This window comes from Neolamprologus multifasciatus, chromosome 15 (assembly GCF_963576455.1).
Source record: "Neolamprologus multifasciatus chromosome 15, fNeoMul1.2, whole genome shotgun sequence".
NCBI classification, from domain to species: Eukaryota; Metazoa; Chordata; class Actinopteri; order Cichliformes; family Cichlidae; genus Neolamprologus; species Neolamprologus multifasciatus.
In genome coordinates, this window is record NC_140453.1 from 4,706,098 (window position 1) to 4,722,919 (window position 16,822).

A 16,822-nucleotide genomic window follows, 5' to 3' on the forward strand; every position below is an offset into this window, starting at 1 on the left:
ACCTAAAAATGTTCCATTTAGAGAGATGAGGAAAGACACAGTGCCCTTGGTTTGCAGGGTTTTCCTCACTATACTTCTGTCATCATTTTCGGCCCATTTAGTCTCTGAAGCTCAGAGACTGCCGACTATTTTTTCCTCTAATGATGGAGTGGCTGTAGTTGCTTTTGTACCATTTTTTTGTTATTGTCTTCGGTTACACTCTTCACATCTTTGAGTCAACTTTCTTCTTACTGCTGCTTGTAAACAGAGGATTTAAATCAGAGGTAGATGGAGCTTCTGTGTTTACAGTCAGAGCTGTGTGTCTGATCATATTAAGCCCATCCCCTCTTCGTTGACATCATACACAGCAAAGCATAGAAAAAACTTTGTGAAATGAAGCATATAGAGCAGTTTGAAGCCTCAACTTTTGCCCCCCTGGGATTGCTTACATACTTACATCTATATTCTGAGCTCATTATTTTAGACTTTGGCCATGTTTAATATGACCAGTCACCATTGCAGCACGTTATATACATATACATGATAGAAAATAAAGAACGGCATAATATGAACCCTTTTACAGAAATCGTGCATTATAAATCGGGAGGATGTTTTGACATAAGTGGGTTTGGGGATTGTAAGGTGCAGTATTTTTGGAGCTGCATTACCTCCATACTAAGCACTGCAAGTCATGACATCTCAAATAAAGCCGCCAAAGGAGTGTATCTTGTGCACACTAGCAATATTTTTTATGTGAATGCTTGCAGCTGTTCAGAACCAAAATATATTATAAAACATGTAAACATTAAATCAAGAAAAATCCCCGAAAGCTTTGGTCTCATGTGATTGAATTTGTTTTTATACAATCTAATGCCATTTCCATAGCTTATATAATGCAGTGCAAAGAGATTTGGTTTGCAGCTCCATAGATGTTCAAAAAACTAAGTTAAAACGATAGAAATATGTATATATATTTTTTTAAATTGCAGAACTGTAGCATTAAACACGAAGTAGTTCAGCAGGATCTGGTGTGAAAATGAATAGTGGATATCTAGACAACAGCGTCACAGACTGCAAACATATTTCCAATTATTCATAGTTTATGTAAACCTAAAAATAATATTTTAGAAAAGACTATTACCGTACATGAAAGTGGTGCCATTATTGAAACTAAGTGTCATAAAGTTGCTGTTGTGTCTTTAGGGGAAGCAGGCCAGCATTATTGTGACTTTACAAAGGGAGGAGGGGGGGCACTGTTTGTCTTTATCAACGCATGGCGGCTACAGTAGTCAGCTGTTAGAAAACGGGGGCGGAGCTGGATCTGGTTCTACTGGATGACTCACTCCGTTAACCCAAAGCACACTCATTCACTCATTTACACGCACGCCACCGCGCGATCGCACACGCACGCACACACCCATTCGCGCGCAGGCACGTTAGGTGTGAGTGCAGTGTGTAGTGGTGGGTGTGGGAGGGGATGGGGAGGGCTGCCCGTCTGAAGAGGGGTTCCTAATCAGCGCGCATCAGCACCGTTCATTCTCCACTGGAGGGCGAGTGGTACAAGAACACCGGGACACTCCGGCGGGAGGGAGGCAGAGTAGACAGTCGGAGGGAGACGGGATAGAGCAGCAGCAGCTGGAAGACACGCAGACAGGCGGAGACAGAGACAGAAAATCCCTACCCGGACCCTGCACAGCATCATTTTCTCTCCGCCGTCGGATTAAACCCCCTCTCCATCTCCAACCGCGAAACCACGTAAGAAACACATAAAGCTTTCTGATTGCTGCCGAGAGAACAGTCAGAGTTTACCGTGTCTTGGGTTAAGGGCTGCTCGGTTAAACGTGCGCCAGACTGAGTTCAATTTAATGTGTTTGTTTTGCTGCCAGACGGACACTGGACCCTTCATTAAAACTCCATCACGCTAGCTCTCAGCGGCACTCTCCAAATCCTGCTCTCATCAGTCAGACATCCTCTCGCTGCCTCACTCTGTCACACACACATACACACACAGCTGGAAGCAATAGCATTTGCTAGCTAGCTAGGCAGACGCATTTAAATAGACCTTTTGGTTTTTATTATCGAATTCACTCCAGCTTTGCTCGGTGAGCTCTCTGTTAGGTGAATACGGGACTGCAGAGAGCCGCCGCGGCTTGAAAACCTGATGAAATGCGGGGCTTATTGACGTTTCCAACGGCTGTGAGGCTAGCCAGTGGAGCTAGCTGTAGCGGGACAGAGCAGAAGCCAGCCGGCCGATGACAAGCACAGTGCACACTGCACAGTGGCCATAAAAGTCAACCCATAAACCGAAGATTTTATTTCTTCAATTTACTCTAATGGGTGGTTTTTGGTTTATTGCACTACATATTTGGAGCTTAATGCCCTGCGAGATTTGTATGATAATGTAAATTTAACATGCAGAACTGGTGCATTCTCAGACTGTTTGCTGCTAGTCTGGTAGCTGCAGCTTTCCATGCATGCATCCATCCCAGCTTTGCAAGGTGTCATTGATTCACCGTTACGCTAACTAGAAAACAGTGTTTTTCGTGTGCCCGTAATGCCAGTGTTTAATCAGTCAGCACAACGGTGGTAAAGTATCATAAAAAATAGTTGCATGGGTGATCAAATGTCATAATTTGTGTGTGAAATCATTCACGGTGTGCTCTTTGGATTTTAAACAAACTATTTTTGATAGGGGAAGATGTAATCAGCAGCTTTCCTTGAAAGCAGAGCAAATGACAGCCGAAACTCAGCAGGTTCTTCATTTTCATTTCCAAAACCAGTTTTATCCGTTACACCCCGGAGGCAGAGTGATATTTGTTCAGGAATAACATGTGCTTGTGTGTGTGTGTGTGTGTGTGTGTGTGTGGAAAGGGGTGGGGGACCGTGTAGACTTGTTTGCACTGTATAAAGTATTATTTTTCTCCTAACATTAACTTAAGAATGAGTGTAGAAACAAACTTGTTGCATCAGCTGTTCCCCCTGCTCTCACCAACTTGCTCTGCAGCCTTATTTGCATACTGAATCCGTTTTCTTTTTTGGGGGGAAATTGCTGCACAGGTGTCTACTAGTGCATATTAAATCGACCATCAAGATAGCTGTGGTCAGGCAGCAAAGAGCGTGTCAGTCCCCGTTATTGTGAAACCCTCAGAAGGTCGCCTCCCACTCCCTCCTTCCAGGCGACGTCCTCTGCAGCCTGTGAAACATCGCCTCCATTATGTAAAGAAAAACAAATTCTGCTCTGGCTTATTGACACTGCCACATAAACGTTTGACTGGCGATTACGGAGGCAAACATTACCCTCTCTCGCACAATAACAATCCCTTACCTGAGGCTTAAACCCGGACTGCGAAGCATTTTGATGAATGGAGGTGGACTAAGAAGCTTAAAGGCTAACTGAGGGCGTGCAGGTGTTTTTATTATTTTCTTCTCTTTATGGTCGCCCTGACTTTAGTGCACTCGGTGATCAGTGTCTTCGGGGGAAATTTATATGGCTGGAGGTTGCTGCACGGTAAGAGTTTGGCTGCATCGTCACAGCTTGCGGGATAAACCTTGTTATATTTGCAAATTCTTCACTTGATCTAAATTGTTAACCATCATTTTTAGTTTTACCGATTAGAACAAAAGTGACTCCAGTTTGCCATCTTCTGTTATCACTGGTACTCTTTAAAGTTTATCAGCCTTGATAGTAAAGCTGGTGTTATTTTCACCTTGTCTATATGTCCTGCAGGCAGCTACTGTAGCAGGAACTACAAACTGAAGTACTCAGACCAAGTTTTGAGTACTTTGCATGTGCTATGCTGGTTTCCTGAAAGCGGTAGCCCAGTTGATGGTATCCCAACCATTCAAGATAAACATAACTTTATGGGTTTATAGTTGAGCAAACATGCCAAGTTTGAAGGAGGATCCCATGGCATGTTGCCACTTTTTTCATTTTTATTTCTGCCAAGGTTACATAATTGCTTCAGTTTGTTCTTTCTCTGTTTAATAACAGTGTTATTAACAAAGTGTTACATTTTACCGTTTACCTTTGGAGTTTCATCCTGAAATTCTTTGGAAATTGAGAGACATTGTCTTGATGATCTCAAGAAAATACCACAATCTGGATCCAGGAACTTGATTTATGCATGTGGAGGGAATCTTCAGCCCAAGTCTTGCACTGCTCTGCACTCCTATGCATTTGTAGCTCCTATATGAAGGTTTTTAAATATTGGGATGTGGTTTTAAATCTCACTGTAGATGCTTCTGCCGATTTGGTGAGGACAGACTTCCCAGTCCAACAATTTTAATTGAAGTTCAGGTGTATCTGGAGTACACTGGAGGGGCACTTTTGTGGCTGTGAGATAATTTGTAACTAAGCATATTATTATGTATATGTTCAGTGCAGAGGAGATTTAGCTCTATTTAAAATGTAAAACTGGGCAGATTGACGGTGTATACTGGTATATTATATGCAATCGTTAAGCCAATAAGAAGAAATTAGTTTAGAACAGTGGTTCTTAACCTTGTTGGAGGTACCGAACCCCACAAGTTTCATATGCGCATTCACTGAACCCCTCTTTAGTGAAAAATAAAATGTGATTTTTTTCAAATTCAACACATAGATATGTTTTTTATTGGTGCACAAAATGAGCCGTGCATGTCACGGTGGAGGCTCTGCCAAACCCCTGAGACCGACTCACCGAACCCCTAGGGTTCGATCGAACCCAGGTTAAGAACCACTGCTTTAGAATGAAAAAGCTAAACTACATTTTAAGTCTTGGATGTAAAGACAGTGTATGAAAGAAAAAGGATGAAACTAAAACAGCATCTCAAAGCCTGACATTGCTTTGTTGTGGATGTGAACTTGATTAGGCCATGAAATGTGTGTAAGACAGACATTACTCAGCATCAACTTTCGGGGTGTTTGTATCTCTGTGGAAAGCTTGAGATTGGCTGTAGGGTTTGGTCCAACTGGAGAAAAATCTCTTTTTCTCTGTCTGTTTTCTCACAGCGTTATTCTTGCCAGCATGATATCGATTTGCTCGAAGGTTGGAGGTTTATTCTAGCGGGACTGGATTTGGAATCCATCCAGTGGCAGTTTACTGTATATCTTGATTGCCTGTTTGTTTGTTATTTTTTTCTAAGACTAGCACGCTTTCTCTCCATGGTTTCTTTTAGACTTGGGAGGGCCTGGTCTGGAGTCACTGACCTTTCTCCACCTCTGGCAGTTTGTTTTAACAGTTCTATGATTTGTAGAAAATGTTTTTTCTCTTCTGTGCTCCTGCAAAGAGATCTTTGAAAGTGGAAGTCCTGAAAGCCAGATGGACTAACAGACCAACAGACGGGTAATGTGGGCACAGCGACTGACAGGACCAGTGTTGTTGTAATATGTTGAAAATATGCTGCATCGCAGAGCTCAACATGTCTGATCTTTGTTTTCCCTGGCAAGGGAGTAAGTGGAGGGAATCGGGATGTGTTCATCTCTGTGTGTGGTTGTATCTCAGCTCCTGACCTTCCTATTGTGTAGCAGGGTTTTAGAACTCAGCCAAATAAGTCCACATTCAGGGTTTTGTTATTTGTGAAATTCTCTCCCCTTCTAACTCTGTCCTTTTTTGTCTCTGCAGGCCGAGATATGAACTCCCGCTGAAATTATTGATGCTGAACTGGTGAGTTTTGGGGCTGCCAGTGATCGCTGCAGCAACACAAATGTCCTTTTCTTGCGTTGTGTTTCTTAGTTTGTTGTTACATTCTGCCCAACTGCGCTGTCGGCTTACAAGCCCCTGGGGCAAATATTAAAACGACACAGCGTCCAGAATTTAGTTGGACATAACGTTTGGGAAAACCGAGCTTGCGATAAATCAATCAATGTAATGTACGTGTCAGTGTTTGATCTAACACATTTCTGCGTGTCTGCGTGCACTAACATCTACCTGGATCTTATTTTCCTGCCACTCTTTCTTTGAGGCCTCATTAGCGAACACAGACACTTTCTTTCCCGCATTAAATTACAAACACGTTGTGCTGACAACTGGAGAGGACAGACATCTTATTGGATTTGTGATGAAAGCATGAAGTCTACATTTTAATTGTATCTTTCATGAAAGGCTGATATTCGCTGATCCACTGCACACATCACTCATTGATGAATAGGTTGCGTGACTGAAGCTGTTGATCTGTGTTCCCCCGTGCCAAGTTTGACACTTTAATGAAGCTCAAATGTGATTGCTGTCTATGTGTTCATGATGTATTCTGTATTAATGATGTGTAGCATCAAAGCTGTCTGTTAGCTTCGCCTGGTTCATTTTCATATGTCTCCTTTTATCGAGCAGAGAGGTGTGTATTATCTCTAAATTATTCTGTTGGCAAGAACCATATGACTATAACTTGATAGTGACTAGGAAACGTAATTCTTAAAACATATATCTAAGCATTGCTTTAGAAACATGTTTTATGACTACCACTTATTATATTATAGTTGTGATAAAGGTTTGATTATTGAACAGTGAGCTGGTCTCCACTGCAAACTGCTGGTATTTCTGAAATACACAAAAGGTGTCTTTTGGCAGTCTGTCCCAACAGAGGATGGATATCTCTCCTAACTTGACATATTCTATGGCAGCGGTCCCCAACCCCGGGCCTCGGACCGGTACCGGTCCGTGAATCGTTTGGTACCGGGCCGCGAGAGTTGAGGCTCAGGTGTGAAATGTTTAGTTTTCAGGGTTTTTATCGGTTTTCAGCGTTATTTTGTTATTGTTTTTATCGTTTACTTGGTTTTCCTTGGTCTTTTCACGTGTGTTATGAATAAATCTTCTTTTTTTCAGTACCGGTACTACTTTTATTTTGTTGTATTTATCCACGACACCTTAAAGGCCGGTCCGTGAAAATGTTGTCGGGCATAAACCGGTCCGTGGCGCAAAAAAGGTTGGGGACCGCTGATCTATGGAATACAGTCGTGAAAGTTTTTCAGGAATCTATGCCGTCCTGTGAAAGATTAAGTACTCCCTTCTACAGGAATTAAGAGGGTAAATGGTAGCCAGGTGGTGCCAGTCAAATATGATTAATGGATCAGCTGCAAGTGTGAGAATCTCTATAAAAGCAGAAATTTTGGTAGTTTGTCGGTTTTGAATTTTGAATTTATTTATTTAAAAGGGACAGTGCAGTTAAACATAGTTCAAGTGCAAGACATGAGACTGATGTACCGCACATAGGTTTATAGGGATGGGTATCGTTTAGGTTTTATCCGATACCGGTGCCAAACCGGTACTTTTGAAACGGTGCCGGTGCTTAAACGGTGCTCAAACCGGTGCTTAAACAATGGAAAAAACAAACTTTGTCCAAAAACCTCTCATGTTTAACTGTTTTCCACTTTTTCTTTGGTCATTTTAGCCTTTTTGGCCAGGGTGAAGGGAGTATCTGCCATCAAACAAGAAGACAGCCTCATGTAGCTATGATGATGTTTGCTAGTTCACCTTACATGCATTAATGTAATAACGTGGTTAGCCTACTCAACGTAAATTACACATGAACAATATTAAGCTACTCACGCAGAGAAGAACGGCTGCTGCTGCATCATCATCCGTCATCATTTCTGCTACACTGGCAGGGCTAGGGGCCAGGACTCTCCTCTTCGGGTTTTTGGGGGATGTTGCTACTTCGGTCCGATAACAGGCACCACACCCGCCGTAGATGTGCTCGGTGTGAGGTCTCGCAGCAAGCTATCAAATACGGCGCATTTTTCGGCTTTTAAAAAAACCCGCTATGCGTCGCCAGGTGTTTCATCGGATTTCAGGTGTTACCTCCTTTGACAGTATCACAGTATCAGCTTAAAGCACTTGTTGCAGGCTGCTGAGTTTGCTTATTTTGCTGTGAAGTACAGCCAGACTTTTGACCGCTTTGCCTTGAGCATTTTTAATCTGTAGCTCTGCTCTAAAAGAACGTACGTCCCTGGACCCGCCTACTATCCTCGGAAACGTAAAATGATTGGCTAGAATTCAAAGTGCATGACAGCTCAGGAAAAAAAAAAAGCACCGAAATAAAGCACCGAAATGTGCGCGGCTTTTCGGTCTGGTTACTACCGTTTACGTCAGAACCGGTGCCATCATGGCACCGGACACCGGTACCCATCCCTATAGGTTTATAGCTACTGCTAATTTTCAACAATTGTCCCTTGTTGGGCTTACAATCTAAATAAATACATATTACAATAAAACATACATTTTCATAAAACCAAATTACATCATAAATACAATTACAATTGATAGACAATCATTTAAAATAAAATTAAAATCATCAGATAAAATGACTACAACTTTGGTTTCCCTTTAACCACACTTTAACCTTCAATGTAAAAGATCTAATGTCTGTAATCAGTTTGATATCGGTTGGAAGTGTGTTCCACAGATGGCCTTTATAGAAAAAGCCGACTGACCGAATGTAGATCTGCGATATAATATCTTGCAGTTGCCGTTCACTGCCGTTTTGAGCATTCATGTCTATGTTAACACAATGCCACAATCTTCATATGAGTGAAGTCACCCCAGGGTCAGACCACTAAATTCTCGAGGAAACTGCAAAACCCCAAGAACCACAGCTCAGACTCTACAGGCCTGTTAGCTTGTTAAATGTTAAAGGTCATGACAGTTCAGTTGGAAACACGAGACTTCAACAATATGGCTTTTTTGAAGGGTTGCTGGAAGAAAGCCTCTTCTTTCTTATATGGCAGCACAGATTAGGGCTGTAGAGTTGCAATCTGGACAACCACAAGATGTGAACTATGTCTTTTGGACAAAGTGGAGATTTTGGCCATTATGATTCCACGATTATTGGTGAAAACCAAATGCAGTATATCAGCGCAGACACTTCATACCAACTGTCAAGCACGGCGATGGAGGGGCGTGATTTGTGCTTGTTTTGCAGATACAGTACATGGACATTTGGAGTCATTGAGTCAACCATGAACTTCTCTGTATACTAGGGATGCAACGATACCAATTTTTACAAACCGATACGATACCGATACTTGGATCCGAGTACTTGCCGATACAGAGTACAAAAACCGATACTTCTACCCCACACACACACACACACACACACACACACACACACACACACACACACACACACACACACACACACACACACAAATGCAATGAATTGGAAGACAGGTTTTATTTTATTCTCTGCCGATAAAAAATAAAATCTTAATAAAAATGACCACAAAAAAATTTCAAGTGAAAAATAAGCACTTCTGTTAAATTATTGCAGAGTCTCCACATTGTAATTTAACAAAATATCACTGAACTATTGGCTGTCTCGAGCTTTCGGAATAATAAATAAACACTTCTGTTTGGAATAAAATAAATACAAATTAGGTTTGAGAATAAAATAAACTTTTAAATTATTGCAGAGTGTCCATATTGTAAACAAACAAACAAAATAACGAAAGTATTTGGCATTGACAAACAAACTCCTCATCTGCCCGTGGATCATCAGTCCACTGTGCCGTTAAACCAAGGACTGATATCGCGCACACACTGCTTGTCTTTACCTCTTCAGAAAGTTTTGGCACCATTATCTCCCTGATGTGTGGGCGGCTGGGAATTTCATATCGCGGCTCGAGTATGCTGAGAAGACAGTGCATTCCTACGTTTTCCATGGCCGGCATTGGCTGGTCATCCAGAGCGAGGATGGATTTTCTCTTGACATTTTTCATCGCTTTTCCAAAACCTGAGTTAAAGTTGGCTGTTCCGGTCCACACTGCTGACATTTTGCTTAGCCTAGCTACAGCAGCCTCCAGTTTCTCTTTTTTATCTGGAGCTGCCAGTCTCACTCGCCTAACCCTGTGCCTGTTTAGCGCGGGATGTCCCCCTAGTGGCCAATCTAAAAAACGACAACAGAAATGACATGCCACCCTCTGATTAATAAAATAAGTTAGTATCGGTTCATGGTATCGGTTAACTTTTATGAGTATGAGTACACACACATTTTACAGTATCGGCCCCGATACCAGTATCGGTATTGGTGCATCCCTACTGGATACCAAAGTATTCTACATCTGACTTGGCTGAAATTGGGTCATGTAGCAGGACAATGATCACAAACACAGCAGTAAATCTCTAACTGAATAACTGAAAAATAAAAATAAAAAGTCAGGGTGTTGCAATGACCTACTGAAAGTCTAGACCTCAAGCCAATTGAAATGTTCTGCATAAGCAGATGCTCACAAACTTCGATGAACTAAAACAACTTTGTAAACACAAGCGGGCCAAAATTTCTCTGCAACAACGTGAGAGTCGAATAAAGTCAAACGAAAACTTATTAATTAGAGTTGTTGTTATAAAGGTGCTTCTACAAGCTATCACTTTGTTTTCCTAGGATGGCAAAGAGTTCTGTGAAGACTCTTTTTCATGTGTATGTTAAGAAAACGGGGCATGAAGTGACATCTACAAGTTCAATCTTGTGATTTACATACCTGGATAATTATGCATTTGTTGAAAAAAGTGTTATAAATATCAGTTACAACTTTATACTTGCCTTCCAAATAATGTTTATAGATGACTTACAGAGTCTTTATTACCTGCTTAAAAAGTATGATAAACATTAGTTGCAACCTTACTGTAAAGAAAATGTTAATAGATGCTTTGCAGATCAATTTTTAGCTCACAGTATTCATTTACCATTTCTTAAAATGGTTATTATAAAGTACTGTCAAGAATTTACTAATAAAACCTCATCCTATTGGGTTAAGCTTGTACTTTAAATCCACCTGTACCAGTGTGTATGGCTTTTCACAGTAATAGATGGTGGGTAAATTAAAAAATTAGTTCTCTGGTGGTCATTGAAATAGACTGGGATATATGTGGCGCTTTCTAATCATACTGCCCACTCAAAGTGCTATTTGCTACTATGTTTCACATTTAATCATACATTCATACAATATTTTATTCGTCACAATTTTAATACTTGATCTACGTCTCATTCATAGCCAGTTTGCCTAACAAGCATGTCTTTGAACTAAGGAAGGCAAAGTAAACCCAGCAGAAATCTACACAGATACAGGGAAAACATCTCAAGGTAGGATTCAAACCAGGAACATTTTTGGTGTGAGGCAACACACTAAACATCCTGAGCTTACACTTCAGTAACTACATGTGACAGGAAAGAAGGGAACACCCAATCCTTTGTAGACAATGAGGAATAAAACAGTATATAATAATTATAGTTTACATATCAGTTTTGCCATCATGCCTCACCTTATTTTAGCGTGTATACCATCCTGCTGGTGCAGGCTAAAAAACGTTTTAACTACCAGTGTTGATTACCGTAATTGTCGGGCTATAAGCCGCTACTTTTTGCACAAGCTTTGAACCCTGCGGCTTTTAGTCAGGTGTGGCTTTTCTATGGATTGTCCATGATTTTTGTGATATCGTAAGACGATTTGTTTTGTTTGTTCCACTGTTGTACGGCACTACGTTGCCTGGCGGAAGGGCATGTGATCAGACACACAGTATCGGGCTTCAAGAGTGGTATGTTGGTCACATGTCCGTCCGCCAGGCAACATAGTGCCGTACAAGTAGCGCGAAAAACAAACTTCAAAGTAGCGCTACGCGTTCAGCGGGAAGCGTGGATGACGAGCGGCAATAAACTTGCAAAAAGCAAGTTATGCCCAACTCCACCGGTGGAATCTGACAGTGTGAAAACATCCATGATCACCAACAGATTTCGAAGGGCTGGACTGCTGCATGATGGAGAGGAGGACACCGCCACGGCCCTTCAGAGGGTGTTCGACTCTGACACTGACAACGAGGATGTGTTTGGTTTTGAAAGTGACAACGAAGGAGAGAAGCGGAGAGTGGATGATGAAGCCATCCTGAGCCTGTTCGTATCCGACACTGGAGAAGAGGACTTTGGTGGTTTTAGTGCGCAGGAAGAAGAGAAAGATGGTGGTGAATGACTGACTTTTCTTCTTGTTAAAGCCGTGTCACTGCACCTGAAACTAAAAGGTAGTCCGAATCTGTTTTTCTGGTGTGCTGTAGGTTATTGTTATGTGCTACATTTGTTACTCATTTATGAAGCACAGTACATGTTTCGTACTTGTAATTACCGCTACTTGTACATATACCTAAAAAGTTATGCAAATATGTACCCATAACTTGTTTTTCAAAATATTAATAAAAGGGGTGTGTCTCCAAACAGCCATCTCTTTCCTGACAATTCCCTTTGTGCATATTCTCTTACATATGATAAGTCAACATTGAAACACCTGCAGCTTTTAGTCAGGTGCGGCTAATGTATGTACAAAACAGGATTTTCCCCTGATTTTAGCTTGTGCGGCTAATATTCAGGTGCGCTTTGTAGTCCGGGAAATACGGTAATGGTTATCAATATTTGATACAAATTCTTTTTACCAACATGATTTTTTTAAACTGTCATCATGTTATGGAGCATTCCTGTAAAAAATCAACACTTCTTTGTGTTGAAGGATAAAATAATAAGTTCAGTGCTTCTTCAAACGGAGAACATAAGATCCTTCCTTCTCACACGTAAGAGAAGCAGTGTCAGTGGCTGCAGAGTCAACACACCTAAATTCCCACTGCAAATATTTACACGGATCCAGCACTCTGCAACTTTGTCCTACCCTGATGCATTTTAAGACCTTGGCATTCATCGAAAATATGGATGTGACAGGCACCTGAGGCAGCACCCGGAGAGAGAAGATATTACTTTTGGAGGAGCTTCATCTTTTAATGTAATCAAGTAGCATAAAGAAAATGAGTCCTCATAAATGGCCATACCAGTATAGTTACAGAGAAATGTAAACGCAGCAAAGTACCTTCTTTTGGATATCCAACGAAGCTGTAACACTGCTTTTGTGCAAATGTGCCGTCTTTCAGTTGTGCACTTGCTTAGAAAGCTTTCTAAGAAACAACATGAAAGACTGTCCTCGGCCCGTGACAAGGATAAAAGGGTCAGGAAACCTCAGCATCCTCCCCCCTCCCGCCCGCTCCCTGCTCTGATAAAACCACTCAGCTCCACTCCCACAGTCTCATCTTCACGTAACACGATAGCTGATCAAAAAGTGGCCTCAACCCTCACTAATCCAGATGCTGTGGATTATAGAGCTATGTGGGAGTACTATTAGCTGCCTAAAGAAAGAGAGAGATCAATGATGAGAACGCGTGTCTTCACTACAAGGGTAAGTGTGGCTCGAGGGGGAATATAATGACGGGGGGTATTCTCTGCAGATTCTAAGCCAGCAGCAGAGGGAAGAAGATGGGTGGTGGTGCGAGTGGGGGTGGTGGTAGTGTCGGCAGCGAGTGAAAGCAGAGCAGATAGAGAGCGAGCGAGACTCTTACTCTCACACCAACAGATGGAAGCTACAGTCATCAAGTCAATATTTACTCTTTCTTAATAAAAAATTGGCAGCATCGGCCTCACTGATTCAGTAGCGGGCAGCAGGAGTATCTGAGCTTGTGTAAAAGAGGATTTGAGGAGTAAAAACAACACTTGAGTGATAATAACTGTGGCTCGGCTCCACGCGTCGCTCTAAAAATACGTTGGGACGAACCCTTCCCTCTCTTTTGTTAAACGCACACACGCTTGCGATGTGCGCATTCACTTTACCCATAGCTCAATCCACTGCGGGGATACATGTGAACGCAATTTGCACTTCCAATTAAACTGTCGACCTTCGCTCCAGAATGCAAAACGTGATTCTGTACCGTCCTCTCCTGGATAGCTATTATTAACCATCCCAGGCCCGTAATAGAGAGCCCGCGGCTTCACAACGCACCGACGAGGATCATTGCAGTCAGCAAAATTATCGCATTTATCAACACTGTCAGTGCTTGAAGTGGAAAATTAGCAGATATTTTACAGACTTATCGATCAAGCTTTTAATGGTTTATCTGTTTGCGTTACAAATGGGGCAAATGCAGGGACGTCTTAAGTGTCTTCTTTAGGTGTTTGTTGAAAATAAAGTGGAGCATTAGTGTGTTTTTGGGAGGATACCAGTCATTTACATTAAGACAGAGAGCGCTGTGAGAGAATAAGTTAAGATTCTGAAAACTGCAGAGTACATAAGGCGAGGGTTAGCCTAAAGCATCCCGCCCAGCCTCTAACACAGCTTCAACGCGTGACTTGCTGGCCTGATCAGATGACTTGATAAACAGCAGGAATGTTGCTTCTTCCTCTCTCTACAACACTGCCCTTGTGGCATGGTGTGTGTGTGTGTGTGTGTGTGTGCGCGTGTTTAATTTAAATTATATAGCAGTGATATAAAGATGTTCAGGTTGGATTACGGATTATGTTTTTTGGTGAGTTTCCTGTAATGTCCTGTGGCGTTATCATAACATGACTTTGTGTGTGTGTGTGCCAGAGGGGTCTCTTTAGGCAGCCCACTACTCTACAAGATAGCAATTATGTAACACTTCAGAGATTAGCTTATCATTTACCCTGCTCAGCTCCGTGGAAATGCAGAACACAGTACATGGCACAATTGTCTCTACTTTTTTGTTGACTCTGATAATAATAATGGCTGCAGGTGAATTCCTGCTGTATATGTAGATATAGTAGTTAATATGGGCCTAATTTATGTCTTTCTTTGGGTTTTTTGGTTTGAAAGACAAAGCGGATTTTAATGGCATTTTTTTGGAGGCTTTCTTTGGAGTGGTGGAGTATAAACACTGGGTTTAATAGGCGAATAGTTCCCTTCACATGGCTTTCCGAGCACTGCCAGAAATTTGTCAAAGAGCCTCGGTGCATTTTTCATCAGCCACTTCTTGGATGTCATTTAAACAAACCTCTGTCCTTAGCACATAAATCCTTTAGATGGCTATCATAACAAACTGTAGAAGCAATGTGAAGTTTAGAAAAGTGTCACGAAGCACGTGGTAAGAGGACAGATGTAAATTTTCCAGTGAAAAATGCTCAGACATTTTCCTTAGGTGACGCAATTATAGCACACGGCATGGACTAGGGAATTCTATATGCTGTATATATTTACTAGATAGGAAATTGTAAATTATATATCACACATTGCGTTCATATGCATATACAGTACATATATCTACGATTGTTCCTAGCACTTGCTGAATTATAAAGGCGTTTCCACTTGCAGAAAACAATCTCTAGAGCTTCAACAAGCTTTGTCTCTGTGTCCTAGTAGTGCCTTCTAAGGTTCACTTGTTGCATGTTTTTGCATTATACATTCATGTTCTTTTAAAAGCAATGACAAACCAAGAGAGTACTGTGCCAATTTCTCGAGTCACCTCTCATTTCTTTATGTTTTGTTTCCAAGGAGCCAGAGTTTCTGTTAATTTCTTTAAAGGGGTCTTGAGCAATTGTTTCCCAAAGTTTAGTTTTAGGACATCGGCTGCTCATTTACTCATCTTCAGTCCAGTCCTTGTACTTGACCATTTTTAGAGGAATATTTTGTTTAAGATACTTAGCACTAGGGCTGGGCTATATCATACTGTTCATGGTAATACTGGTGTAATTTTGGGCAACGATAGGAAAATGAAATATCGCGATAGAATATGGGTAAAACGCGCGTGCGCAGTGCCTTTGTTTACATATGCACATGGCGGCGACGCAGAATGAGAAGAGCGAGAGCGGATCGTTGAATGAAACGGATGAACCAGAATTGGTTTGTAAAAATGCTGCAACTTCAGTGGTGTGGAACTGGTTTAGCTTTCGTCCGTCAGATACACAACAAAGCACTATTTTTGGTAGCGCATGCTAGCGGGCCGTCGTTATTACCGTGTTGTTTGGAAAATACGGCACACTTAAAATCAATCCTTTGATTTTTCTGAAAATCGACAGTGCCCCTTATAATCCCGTGTGCCTTATGTATGAGTTCTGGTTGTGTTTACTGACCTCGAAACGATTTTATGTACACGGCGCTCGAAAATCTCTCAAATGTTTTAGTACGACTTTGCTAAGCTACGAAGCTGCACCGCTTGATGGATTGTCGGAGCATTACGGCTATCGTAGGCGGAGCCTCGCGGAGTGATACGTACTGTGCTTCAACATAATTTTACCGTATTGTGTGTGTGTATAACCTCTTTTTTTAAGTTTTGTGGATATTGTACATGGTTATGTTGAGGATATGTCGGCCAGTTTCCACTGGAAATGCCTTTTGGTTAAACTGTCAGCAAAGAATTTGCACTGTTACATTTTTATGTAACTTTAATGCACATAAAAAACAGCTGCTTGTTTAAGTGAAAATACATTGATGGGGTTTTTTGCACTAATAAAGTTGTGGAGTTGTAAAGCATTTTGTCTAGTGTCAATTATATCGTCAGTTATATCGTTATCGCAAATTTTCAAATGTATATCGTGATAAATATTTTTGGTCATATCGCCCTGCTCTACTTAGCACTCCCTGTAGCATAAAAAACTGTTAAGCATAAAAAAGTCACCTAACACAAGGGGCGAACCAGTATTTTGTCTACATGTAAAAGTCATCTTGGCAAAGAACCTAAACTTCAGATGGCTGTATGTCTCCAGCCATGTATGAAACACGGTGGAGGCTCTCTTGTGTTGGGCTGCATTTTCGTTTAAAGGATTTTGTTAAAGTTAATGGAATTATAAATGCAGAGTAAAGACTGCTTAAAAACATTACAAGAAGGCTGCCTAAGAGAGTTTAGAGTCTTTCAAGCTTGTTGGAATAGTTTAAACTTGCGTATATTTTGCCGTATACACTTTATTTCCAAGTCGGTTGTCATCTTTCAGTAAATTGCTAAACCTATTTCTCATTTTCTAGCAAAATCTAAATAAATGAGGGGTAGCTCAATACTTGCATTACACAGTATTATAAATAAATAAAACTGAAAAGAGGCTGAACATCAAACACAGAACACAA

The 16,822-nt window shown here is 41.3% G+C and overlaps 1 protein-coding gene and 1 long non-coding RNA gene across 3 annotated transcripts in view; one reads left to right on the forward strand and one right to left on the reverse strand.

The window, feature by feature from the left end:
* LOC146501351 (uncharacterized) overlaps positions 1-16,822 on the reverse strand; it is a 191,311-nt gene that overhangs the window by 23,790 nt on the left and 150,699 nt on the right. The window lies entirely within an intron of this gene.
* plcb4b (phospholipase C, beta 4b) overlaps positions 1,520-16,822 on the forward strand; it is a 74,329-nt gene continuing 59,026 nt past the window's right edge. For both annotated transcript variants that reach the window (XM_085133670.1, XM_085133672.1), the window contains exons 1-2: positions 1,520-1,734; positions 5,583-5,624. The gene's annotated coding sequence lies outside the window, so the exon portion shown is untranslated. The remainder of the gene's footprint in view (positions 1,735-5,582; positions 5,625-16,822) is intronic.